Source organism: Bactrocera dorsalis, chromosome 2 (assembly GCF_023373825.1).
Source record: "Bactrocera dorsalis isolate Fly_Bdor chromosome 2, ASM2337382v1, whole genome shotgun sequence".
Taxonomy (NCBI): domain Eukaryota; kingdom Metazoa; phylum Arthropoda; class Insecta; order Diptera; family Tephritidae; genus Bactrocera; species Bactrocera dorsalis.
This window is the reverse complement of record NC_064304.1, coordinates 10,157,994-10,171,837: the sequence shown is the minus strand read 5'-3', so window position 1 is coordinate 10,171,837 and position 13,844 is coordinate 10,157,994. Positions and strand designations below refer to the sequence as shown.

The following is a 13,844-nucleotide window of genomic DNA, read 5'->3' as shown; positions in this document are numbered from 1 at the left end:
TACAATCTTTGAACTCTCTGCATTATCCAAATCAAATTGATTTAATTCTATTTGCAATGAGTGTATTTAACTATGCTACTAAACATTTAATAAGTAATTCATCTTACATGGCAATAATAAAAGTTATATTACCTTGCAGGGTGTTACAGCAATTGTAGTATTATTTAGTAAACAATCTGATATTAAAGTAATAAATATTAATAATAAATATGTGGCACCAGAATATTAAATCAGAACTTGCTGAGCTAAGAGCGCAAAAATCAATTAGTTTCTAATTTGTGGTTATTATACTCGTATGTATGTAATAGTTTGAGTTATAAAAAGATAATATTTTTCTATCTTATGCATATATTTGAATATTAAAACGTATTACTTGTTAAGTGCATCTTAATGGGATGGCTAATTTCACACTTTGTTTCGCTTTGCAATTTATGGCGCAAACCTGTGCAAATGCATATGCTTTAATAATACTTATCAGTTTATGGCAATTTTCGAATTACGTTCTATTTATAAAATAATTAAGCCCAACGCGTGGTGGTTACCTTTCAGCCATCGCAGTTTACTTAAAATATGATAGAAAAGCTATAAAGTTAAACATAGTTTAATAGTTAAATAAAATTGAGTAACACTTATAATTTTCACACGTGTATTTTTTTATCAATAACTTATAATTTTGCTATTATTATTCATAATTATTGATTTTCAAACGTGCCGAAGTATAATATATTTAAACATACTTGTACGAGGGGATTTACTACACAAAGTCGATATTAACTTAATTAATTGCATTAAACAGTACAGCGTGGTAATTTGATGACTCTGAAATGCTTGCGCGGAAATTTCAATACAACGGAGCTGAGAATACATGAAAATTTAATTTAATTTAATTTACGAAAGCTTATAGCAACAAAGTATGTGAATTGAAATATTTGTGGCGATAATCGCGTATACTATGCTGATAATCCCACAAACTTATATGATATAATCATAATTGAAATTCCTGAGATCAATAATTTTTTTTTACCTACAATTACAAAAGTAGTAATCAAAAAAGCTGAATGCCTATAAATACTAAAATATCTGAAGTATATTACATAAATATAAATACAGTGACGGTGATCACGACTACATTGTTAATAATCCCAGAAAATCAAATAATCGTAATTGTTCTTGTAATCAATCACTCTTTAATTACAATTACAAAAGTAGTAATCAAAAGCTTTAATGAAAGCTAATAAATACTAAATCATCTGTTTAAATTACGTAATTACAATTACGTTGGTTGTAATTGTCACTATTTTGCTCATAATTCCAGAAATTTATGTAATGTTAGTTCTTATTATCAATAATTTAATTACAACTACAAAAGTAGTAATCAAAAATTTCTGTTAACAATTGCAGAAATTGTAATCTTTAAATTTTAGTATTTTTTTTATTGTAATTGTAATGAATTAATGTAATGGTGATTACAATTATTGATTACGATTACTGTAATTGTAACGTATTATTGCACTGATGATGCTGGACATTTTGCTTATGTAATTATAATTTTATTTCTTATTATCAATAACTTTTTTTTAATTACAATTACAAAAGTAGTAATTAAAATTTCTAACAACAATTACTGAAATTTTAATCGTCAAATTTGAGAAGTTATTACTGTAATTGTTATCAATTTTAATAAAGTTGATTACAATTATTGATTACGATTACAGTAATGCAATAACAAAGATGATTACAATTACTGATTACGCATACAAAAATAAAATTGTACCTTTTTGCTATATAATTGTAATTGTAATTCTTATTATTAAGGTTTTTTTTAATTATAATTATAATAGTAATCACTAAAAATTTTAATTACCATTATTAATGTTGTAGTCATTAAATTTGATTGGTTATCACTCAAATTTATGAGTTATTTTAAACAAAGTAAATCCTTGTAACAGTTGATTTGTTGTAGTAATCATTACTTATTATTCGCTTACTTGTAGGAATGTACTTGCAGCAGTGAGTTGTTTTGTAAAAAATTTTAGTTGTAATACAAAAATAATTCGAATTTTTTACTATTTAAAAATTCGCCGAAAAAAATGTAAATGTCAATATTTCTTATGGAAAAGATAGCCTCAAGCTATACACACCTTACTTCCGAAGAAAATATTTTTCGTATTGTTTGCAAAGCAAACTCTCAATGAAATATTCTTTTATATTTAACAAAATGAAAGCATTTTCGAAGTGTCAAAGTCCAAAGATTCATAATGAGCGCTTGTTCTAACTATAGTCACTAACCTTAAGCAAATTGCTTAAAAAACATTGTTGACGAACTGAATTGTGAAAGCCAATGATTGTTTGCGGAATATACCATAGATTTGTATTTTTTATGAGCAATTTATTAGTCTACGCTTAAATAACTAATTTGATATTCAAATATGCAGACATAAAGTTTTAAGCAAATTTCAATGGAATTTTACCAAACTCATCACCATTTTTATATAAATATACCCATACGAGTATATGCTGGCGTGAGGAAGAAATTGAAACTGTTCCGCTACAAATTTATAGGCTGTCCATGAATACACATAAAAAATAAGCTCAGTTTGGCGCTCTGCACTCCGATCAGCTGTTCTGACAAATTCTTTGACCTATTTGAGTGGATTTAATACACTGGTATGGCAGTATTTACGTTCCTATACAAACTTTTAAAGTAAAAACATGTTTTTATTTTGGTAATTTAGGAAATAAACGAGTTGTAGTATGTTCTTTCTCGCAGCAACTATAAGTCGGAGAGGGAAAATTTTAAATATGTATATAAGCATGTATTGTGAGTATGCCTATTTTGTATAAAATTCAAGTGCGCTTGTCTGAATTTCACTGGAAACGCTTATTCCTAAACGTCTTTTCCTATCCCGTTCTCGTCCTCCCTCTCTCTCTCTCACACATTAATTTATTGCACCTCTTATTGTTTTTCAGGTATCCTACTTTTTATGTCTTTCGTATACAAATAGTTGTATAATAATATTTAGCACGTGTCAATTTATCAGTTTCTCCCTATGAAGCTGTATATTTGTCGGATATCGGACTACTATAGCGTATACATAGCTGCCATACAAACTGGACCCTCACAATCAAGTGCTTGTATGGAAAACTATTTTATCTGTCAGTGTATCTTCTCGAAATTTAACACATATTTTTATTCAAGGCAACGACATAATCTCCGAAGAAATTGTTGAGATCGGATCACTATAGCTTATAGCTGTCATACAAACTGGTCGATCAAAATCAAGTCCTTGTATGGAAAACTTTTTTATTTGTCAAGATATATTCTCGAAATTTAGAATTTCACCCTTATCCAAGGCAGCGGTGTAATTTTCAGAGAAATTGTTCAAATCGGAATACTATAGCTTATAGCTACCATACAAACTGAAGAATCAAAATAGATTTATGTACGAAAACTTTTTTGTTTGACAAAATATCTTCACGAAATTCGACACATATTATAGTCCAAAGCAACGATATAATCTCTGAAGAAATTATTCAGATCGGATCACTATAGCATGTAGCTGTCATACAAGTTAACCGATCAAAATTGAAAGAAATAAATTTTTATACCCGTTTAAGCTATAAGAAATGCACCTGTGTAGGATATTACAGATTCAATTAATTAACAAAAACAAAAACACTTCTTTAGAAACATTTTTTCCCATGCTCGCAAATTTTAAATATCTTAAAATGTTGCATTTCCCCCTCAGTCGCTCACTCCCGCCACTTACATCGCTTTCTTTGTAATAACTGTTTCATTAAATTTGCGATTTCTTAAAGCTGACTTTTTTATGCAAGTGTATTGCGCCTGTTGTCATTCCCTACTAACTCACGTGTATGTATGTGTGTGCATGTGGAAAAAAATTTAATTGTCGACTATTTACAACATCTCGGAGGTGATGACATTTTACATAACAAACATTAAATGCAAAAATAATATTTGAACACGCACATCTAAGCGCACACAAGCATATAACATATACTCACATATACACATAACAGCTGGCAACCTCAACAATGAAATCACCAAAAATGTACTAAGATCACAGCGAAAAATGTCAAGTATTTATTGCATTAAAGTTTGTTTTGGTGATCTACAGCCTCGCTAATGTTTTTGTGTAAATTTTTTACTGTTTGTTTTATGATGACTTCACATATACAGTTGTACTACTTTCTGTTGCGGAAATAGCGTGAAACTATTTGTGCACACGAATACCTAAATTAGAGTGTTAGGGTCGCAAAGTGGATTTTTTTTTACTTATATAAATATTTTTTATATACTTAAATAAGTATATACTTATATACATGTGTATATATATTACTAAGTATTTATGTTGGCTTGCATGCAGCTAATTGTAATATCAATGTTTTCGCCAATTAACGAAGAGTTTGTGAAAATCATTTTTTTTGTTAGTGTAGTTGCTAGTTGCCAATTTTCTTATTTTTTGTGTACTCTATCATAAATTTGCCATGGAAGTTTTTAAAAATACATTTCCTTAGAAGGTTTTGGAAATTAAAAATTATGAAAAGTATGCGTGAGTTTTGGACAGGAGTTTCTAGCAGTACAATTGACAATATTCGTGGTCTCTACATATTTACCAAACCTAACCTAACGTAAGGGAAGTTCTCTCCTCAGAAAAAGCTAAACGATTTCAACCTTCATTTTTTATTTGATCTCTCTATTTCTTTAAGTTTGTAGAACTGCCACCTGTCTGAAAAACTAAGCAAAACTACAACTCCAACACACATACGTATCAACTTGAACAAGTAAAAAAATATTTGATATTTTTAAAATATTTTAAAATGGGTTGCCAAGATAAAAAATGAATTTTAAATCAACGAAGTACAATGAAGCAATGTAGATAATAAATAAAGAAATCGTAATAATCTGATAAACGTAATTAGTTAAAAAATGTATTATATTGGCAACTTGATTTCGAAACTTCACATCCGCATGTAGCACATAGCAATAAAATTATAGCGAAACACTCCCATCTAATGCCATGCAAAAATGTATACGAGTATCAGAGAAGTAACAGCAAACTCATATACTTTGATATTTTTAATTTCATTTTATTATTTTTTAACTAAAATAATGTAGTTGAAGATTAATGAGCAAAAACAATGCATTGAAGCCATCAATGCATACGCTATATCACCAGCCATACCGGTTAAGTTATCAGTTATTTAACAGTTACTTAGAAATAATTTTAGATAACAATTTTTTTATTTTTTTATTTCTATTAATAATATTACTTGTTAAAAACTTGTTCGCCAAATTGCATAATACTTTAATAATTCAATTCAATAATTACTTCATACCGATATGCTTGTGCCAACCAAAAGTATATACTAATAATAAATAAGGAATTAAAATGAAATAAAAAACTTGTTATTAAAAATATATATTTAGAATATAAACTTTCATAATATTTTCATTGCAATAATTTATATCACAATCTAAATTGAATATTTATGAGTTTTCTATACACTTTTTGTTTCTGTATTTTAGAGTGGGTCAAAAACATGAATATTTTTTTCCGCTTGGTACTCTGAACAAAAATTTGTTCAAGTATGAGCTCTTAATTGTTATAAAAAGAGCCTCCCTACAGAATAAAGGATGAACAAACTTAAAAAAAAAAAATCATTAAAAGCGGAATGCTCATAGCTTTGTAGGAAATTAACTGCTCTACAAAAGTCGACATTTATAAGAGTTCATTTACACTGAATATTTGTTTTTTGGGTAGATAGAATTTTATAGGGTGCCAGAAAATTTAAAATCCTTACTGCGAAGGCAACGATTTTCAAATTTCAAGTTGATGAGTTTAAGTGACAATAAAATAAAAGTAACTTATCATAAACCTTACATCTCATTCAGTTCTCGAGATGCTTGAAAATCGTCAGGCAAGGGTTAGAGAAAAAGCAAGAGACCTTGACCGTTCAAATGATTTTTTTGGATTTTTTTTGGGTATGAAACGCCTTCTTGCTTGACTCGTCCGGAGAAAGGTGATTTTTTTTCAAAAATAGTACCGAATTCCGATCCCACATTCATGGAGAGCATTATAACTGCCGATGAGACATGTGTTTATATGTTTGACATTCAAAGAAGTCAACAATCATAGGAATGGAGGAAAAAAACGAGCCGAAACCAATAAAAAATACGCCAAATAGTTACTATTTAAAAAGAGTTTTCGGCTTATTATAAGTAGCTTATAGATACCTAACTTAAGTCGGTTGTTGCTAAAAATTTTTTTTTTGCGTACTTTTTGCCTCAAGAGGCAATTCTGTCCCACTGTATAACAAATTTTCGTTTTGTCACACAATAAAACCTCAAGCCTAAATTTTGTACACAAGGCGTTTCTATTTTAATCAATGAAAATTTTCCACAACTCCAAATCGAATATTGGTATGCATTGCACTCGCTTCGCACGACTGAACAAATTGCAGAAAACAAATGTACTTAAACTTCATGTATAATTCACAAAGTTTAATGAGCCGTTTTATGATCCAAAGAATAAGAATGAAGAATAGACGCAATCAGAACAAAATTTGCGTTGCTTTTACAGCAATTTCGTAACTGTCATGATGATGCTAACATTTTTAATAGTTTTTGTTGGTAGGAGTTGAATTTCTAATGCTTGGTCAGCGGGACGAGATATTAGTGTTTTACACCAAAAGTCTTTAGAAAAAAATAAGAAAAATTTTAAAACAAAATATTAAAAAAAATAAAAAAGAATCCAAAAATGATTTAAAAAAAAAATTACAAACGCTAAGTGATTGTTGTGTTTTGCTAATTTACCAATTTAATACGCAATCAGTTTGTCAATATTTTAATGATGCCATAAAAAGCCGTAAACTTTACGCAATTGCGGGGTGCTTTGCTATTACCTACTTGTGGTTATATGTATGTATATATGTGTGAAGTTGTATAAGCAGCTGTGTTTGTATATTTACAAATTTGAACAACAATGATGTTGCTAAAATTATAAATAGTTTTTGCAAAAATATATAAACAACAAGAATTCTTCGCTTACAATTTTGCAAAAAAAAATGAAGCCGTCAGACATGTTGTACTAAAGCAAGATCCGCTTATAGATCTTATATTGGCTTTATACGTATTCTTTAGTTTCATTAATTTTTGTTTTTTTTTCATGTTATTATTTCACAAAATAAATGGTGTTTCAAATAAATTCCCCTGCAGCCAAAGATAGCCAATCTCTTGTGGCTCCATTCTCCTACCCATACACCACTGGCCATGGGTGTGCCTTACATTTAACAAATTGCGCAATTATGTTGCCAAAAAATCTGCATAAAAAAATTCGCAAAACTATAAAGTATAAAAACAATTGAAGAACAACAAAGCATTATCAAATTGCCGAGCGATGTACTGCGTAGAGCAAAAAGCACAAAAGACTTAAGCGACAAACTTGCTGCGCAGCTGCAGTTCTCAAGGCGCTGCTAATGATAACAGCGCTGCTAAAGTTAACATAGCAGTCTTTTTTCACACATTAGCAGGTTTGTTGAACTTTTCTAAGCGCTAGTGGTGGCTGACGGCGCGTGGCTTTAAATTCACTGGCAGTGACAACTTGCGCTTCTAGCGAATAAGATTAATAATATTCAAAGACACAAGTCGCCGGGTGCGCTGTTCTATGCTAAACTTTTTAGCTTTTTATTGTTATTGTTATTGACGTTGCTGTTGTGTTTTTCTGCTGTTTCACGCTTTAACTGTTTTGCATATTTTCTAAGACATTTCATGATTTGACTGGCGTTAAGGTGATATCTTCTTTTATGGTTTCTAATTTCGCTTATTTCTGTTTTAATTAAATTGATAGCATCAATAGCACGCACAATTTGGTAAATGTCTAAAGTGGTTTAGATGCTGGGTTTGGCGTAATTTAAAAATATTTTAAGACTTTGCTGTGTCTGTTGCCATATGAAGCAGCTATAGCTGTTTCCGCATTCACTGAATTGAATGCTGAATTGTGAAATGCGGATCATGCGTTTGACTTGAAGGTTGAGTGTATGCGAAAGCCTTGATGTTTAAGTTAATTTAAAACAAAATGAAAGTTTTTAAGAAAAAGTGAAGCTTTTTTATTTTGGTGAAAGAATTTTGATAAGTAAATTTTTTTTCTGTTTTAATTATTTCAAAAAAGATTACGAAAATATATTTTTTTTTGTTTTAATTTTACGGGTTCTGATATTTTTAATTTCATTCTTACAATTTTATTGAAATTACATTTTTTTAATTCTTAATCGGTTTACGAATATTATTTATTTTTTTCGAATTAATTTAGCACATTAAAAATTCTTAAAATTGTTTGATTTCTAATTATTTATTTTTTTATTTTTTACGATTTTTATAATTTTTTTCGAACAAATTTTTTTTTTGGTTAACATTATAATTCAATATTATTTAATAACTAAGCCTAAGAATTCATATTTCATAATTTTTTAATTAGAATTTACATTAACTAATAATTAGCTGTAATAAAAAAAATTCAAAAAATTTATTTCATTAAAACTAATAGTTTTCATAAAAAAAATATTTTGTTTCCATAAGACCTTCATTAAAAAAAAAATAGTTTTCCCTAAAAAAACATTTTCTTTCCATCAAAGCTTCAATAAAAAAAACTATTAAAAAAATTATTTTATTTAAAAAATTTTATTAAAAAAATATTTTTTTTTAAAAAAATATAAAATAATAAAAATATTTTAACAAATATTTTTCAGAAACATTTTATCACTAAAAAATATTATCCATTCAAAAATTTTTTTTCTGCTCGAAATCAATTTGACCTCCATAACGCTAATTAGAAACATACCAAAGAGCCCGCGGTTTACAGCTTCAGCGCAAAGAAATCGCAACAATCAAAATCGATAGTTTGTTTCTACTAAATTTGGTCAACTAATTATCATATGTGCAGCGTCATGCTGACCGATTGCGTGAGTATTGTTGATTTCTGATCAACAGTTAGCTGTGAAAAGCGCATGGCCCCTTCTATGTCTCTAACTTCGCATGTAAATGCGAATATACAAAAGAATATTGGTAAATGGCTAATTTATGTACGGGTATGTATAAATGATGTGTAAATCTGCAAACCAGCGACGTTCTAATGAATATGCAAATTTGCTCGAGTAGCAGAAATATTAATTAGTTTAGGCTAGTCAACTTGAACTTTGAACTGCGTTAAATTAGTTTCAGCGCGATTTCCAATACAAATGGAATTTGCGGATTTCAACAGAATTGAAGCGCTCAGTGCCGCTTAGTCATAAGCCTCTTGAAGTGTTTCTTGTTTCTGATTAGTTAGCATGCATGTGTGTGATCTAAAGTATATATATACATATATATATATACAAAAATATATCTAGTAGATGTATATAGAAGTAAATCTGCATATCATTCTGTAGCTTGTTTACATGAATATTAATAAAAAAATTTTCAAGTCATTCTAGAAGTATTAGCAAAATTGCCTGCGAGCAGTTTCAATAATTATTCAACCATTTAGGTTCAAAAAATCCCCGCTTTTAGTGTTAACATTTGCCGCGAGTTTCTGTTTTTTTATGGATTTAAATTTGTGTAAAAAATATATTTTAGCCCGTTGTTAGTGTAAAGAAAGTCGTAAATTTTCACGGAACTTACTTTCTTCTACTTGATTGCCACTTAACATGATTTTATTTTAGAAATTTCAAGAAAAAAATATTTTTGAATAAAAAATAGTGAATGATAAAAAGGATTAAAAAAAAACATTTTAGCAGTTTCAAGAAAAATAATTAAACAAAAATTGTTCACAAAAGCGCTGTTGAGTTTTACTCTCTTATTTATTAGATATAACAGAAGAAAAAAAATGTTTATTGTATTTGTTTTATTGAAATATTACAATTAAAATAAAAATATTTTTTTATTGTTGTTTGATAAAAAAATAAAAAGTCAACTAATTAATTTAAGTTCATTTAGTCTCTAAGGTACCTTTTAAATACGTAATTAAAAAAATTAACAAAATTAAATAAAATTAATTTTGTTTTAATTTTATATGTATGTACATATTTTTATTTGGTATAAGTAATTGGTAAGTTTAAGTTTAAAAAACGAATAAATCTTTACAAATTAATTACTAAGAGTTTATTTTAAATTTAATTAATTAATTACAAAAATTTAATTTAATTAATTATAAATTAATTTTAGTAATTTATAAATTAAATTTTTCCTTTTTTTATTTTTTATTAATTCAATTAATCAAAATTAAAATTTTTCGAAAATATTTTATTTTATTTGCTTAAAGTTGTATGTTGTTGTAAAAAAATAAAAATTTTTAAATGAAAGTTTTGTTAGCTGGCCAAAATTTTTTATTATATAACTGTTAAACTGTTAAAAATTAAAAATAAACTGTTAAAAATTAATTAATTACAAAAATTTAATTTAATTAGTTATAAATTAAATTTAATAAATTATAAATTAAATTAAATTAATTAAATGTAATTAGTTATAAATTAAATTTAATAAATTATAAATTAAATTTTTTATTTTTTTATATTTTATAAATTAAATTAATCAAAAATAAAATTTTTCGAAAATATTTTATTTTATTTGTTTAAAGTTGTGTGCAATTTAAAAAAATAAAATTTTTTAAATGAAAGTTTTGTTAGCTGGACAAAATTTTTTATTATATAACTGTTAAAAAAATTAAATTAACATGTTTTTACTTAATTTTAAAAATTAATCAACTAAGACTTGCATCAATTCTTTATTATTGAAATCAATGTCTGATCAAAATTGACCCAGACTGGTTCATTTTAACTACACGGGCGCAACAATAAAAAGTTTTTTTCTAGATGGCTGGCGAGTGGACAGATTTTGATCTGGGCTAGTTACGGTTACATAGAATCAACTGATTATTTAGAATGCCGTTTTTTATTTACTTTAAAATTTTCTGCTAAAGATATAAACATTTACAAAGGTTAAATGAGTTTTTTCCTAGATTAGTGCAACCTTCTTTTATGTTCGAGTGAAGTTTGATCTCCGTATATCAATTATTTTTTGTTTCTTATTGTTATTGTTATTATGACAAGAAAAGGTATGAACTAAAATTTTTCTATCTAAAAATTCTCAATTAATAACCTAACTTGTCATAAAAACTTCTTAAAAAAACGCTTCACTAGATTTGCAATGGCCACAAAAGGCAGAATTTGCGATATTCTTTATCACTATTCAAACTAAAACCCTCATTCTCCCACAAATCAGCTCCTTTTAAACACCTTTATTCACTGCATTATGTATACAAATTATCTAACCTAACTTTATATGCACGCAGATTGCATAAAATATGCCTTTCACCATACAACTACCCATACATACATATATACATACATACACACCCAAAACACTACTAATTGCCAAATAAAGCGACAACATTTGGTAGCGCCTAACGCTAATGAAGTTCGGGTGGCCGCACTGACAGCAAGTATTTAGTAGTCTAGCAACGAGAGACAATAAATAAGCATTCAAAGCGAGAAAAGTGATTTTCCGCGTTGCAGAGAATTTCATTAACAACAAAAAACAAACGAAATAAACGCGCCAAGAAAAGTGTGTAAAGGTCAGTTGAGAAAACTGTGAGCGCATAAAATTACAAAGCAAATAGGCTATACGAACGATGTAATAGTGTATGTGGCGTGTGTGGGAAAAAGATGCCGTTAAATAAGTAAAACTAAATAGTGTTGAAATGAAAGTTACAACAGCCGCGGTAGGCGGCTGCACAGCATCCCATTGAGAAGAGCTCAAGCGGCAACAACATTTTCACTTTCAACGGTCAACATGCTTAGGTGTTGTTGTTACTAGTATAAAAGAGCACAAATGCATATATATAAAAATATATATATGTATGTATATATATATATATATATATTGTATATATGTATGTACATGTATGTTTTTTTTTGTTAATTTTTGCTTTTGTTGTACAGCAATACGTTCGCGTAACACCTAATGCCATCGTAACCCTTTTCTTCGTCAGCCCGCTACGCTAACGGCATTTAATTAACGTTCATTTATGTGTTGTATTGCGCTGTATTTATGATCAGTACTGCAATGTAATGTGCACAAAGATGCGTGTGCCCATTTCGCATCTGCGTATATACATATTTACATGAGCACAAATATATACAAATGTTGTGATGTACATGCATATACATATAATATAAAATATAAAATTATCGATAAAAAATTTAGCACACGGTCTTTTTGCTCCAAAAAGCTACTTATTTGCCGAAATTGCCAATATCGGTCAACTATGGCATATACCGGCTTTCCAAACTGACCGATCTAAATCAAATTCTTGTATGGAAAACTTTCTTATTTGACAAGGTATCTTCACGAAATTTGTCATGAATTTTCATCAAAGATATTGCTACAATTCCCGAATATATTGTTCAGATCGGAACACCATAACATATGGCTGCCTTACAAACTTCTACTTTGAAGGAGCTGAAATGGACAAAATTCGTCTTTCAATCTTCGATCGACTTAAAACAAGTTCCACGGAGCGGCAATTTCAGTTTGGGAAGCAAGAAAAAATCATACGGAGCCAAATATGGTGAAGACGGTGGTTGATCAATGGTATTCATTGCGGTTTTGGCTGTCACAATCGTACTCTTTTTGAAAAAAATTCATCTTTATCGGGACGAGTCTAGCAAGACCGCATTTCATATCCAAAACATCCAAAAAAAAACTGAAACGGACTCGCGGGAGATGTGAGCTCTCTTGCCATCTCTGTAACACTCGCCTGACGATTTTCAAGCACCAAACAAAAGAGAAGTTTTTTTTTTAATATTTTCATCAGTTGAAGAGGTTGAAGGTCGTTCAAAACGAAGTAAGTCTTCAACGATCTCTCGACCGTCTTTAAGGTTTTTTTACCATTTGTACACTTGTGTTAGCCTTTTCCAAAATTCGCAACGATTCCGCATATGAAATTTGGTGCTTCAAAAATATTTCTGCTTTCAAAATTTAATGATTGCATAAGAATTATATAATATTTCATATTGATATTGGTGTTGTTGTTGCTGTTGTTGAACAGACTTGAGAATGGATCCATTTGTGTTCAATTACAATGTCGTCTAAACACGTTTCGGGACAATAATTACATGTTTACTTCAAAACTTTAAGCAAAAATCTCAACAATCTCAACAGTTAATTGAGATTAAGTTCAGGCTGCAAACGAATCGGTTAATATAAATCATATTGGATACTCGTATGATCGTTGGTTCAAAAAAATCTTTTTTCAACGATAGGTTAGGATAGGTCAGGTTTGATGTCCGATCCAGAGATCACACTGGGTATAGAACTCCCAGTCCTTCGTAAGGCCTGTAATTCGACCTAATAAGGTAGCTGATCGCCTTGAAGCCAATAAAAACTACACTAATAATCCACGCGGTGAAACAAGACATATTGAATAAATTTGTTAATTTTTTTACATAAATTTTTTGTAGAAAAATCTCTTAGCGTAAATACATTCCTAAATCAACCGAAGTTCACTTTTCCGCGCATCGGAAGTGAATTAAATAATACCATTTAAAATTAAGTTTCGGTTTTCCTTTGCATTTAGTCTAATTTGCTTTCTTTTTTTCTTAAAGATTATGTGTGTAAGTCGTTTATTTGCTGTCATTAACGGTTGTTTATATATCCTATGCTTACATATGTTCAGCTAAGTGCGCCGAATTGTTTCCGGCGCAACAACAACACAATGTGTACACACGCGCATGTGATTTTACATACGGCAACGTATGTATGTATAGAAATATATGTATTGCATTAC

At 28.9% G+C, this 13,844-nt stretch overlaps 1 protein-coding gene across 3 annotated transcripts in view; it reads right to left on the bottom strand.

The window, feature by feature from the left end:
- Positions 1-13,844, bottom strand: part of LOC105223668 (elongation of very long chain fatty acids protein) — a 57,150-nt gene that overhangs the window by 20,706 nt on the left and 22,600 nt on the right. Inside the window, exon 1 of one of the 3 annotated variants that reach the window (XM_049449400.1) lies at positions 3,610-3,631. The exons of the other annotated variants lie outside the window; for them this stretch is intronic. The gene's annotated coding sequence lies outside the window, so the exon portion shown is untranslated. Of the gene's footprint in view, positions 1-3,609; positions 3,632-13,844 lie in introns of those variants that run through there. 3 annotated transcript variants of the gene reach the window in all.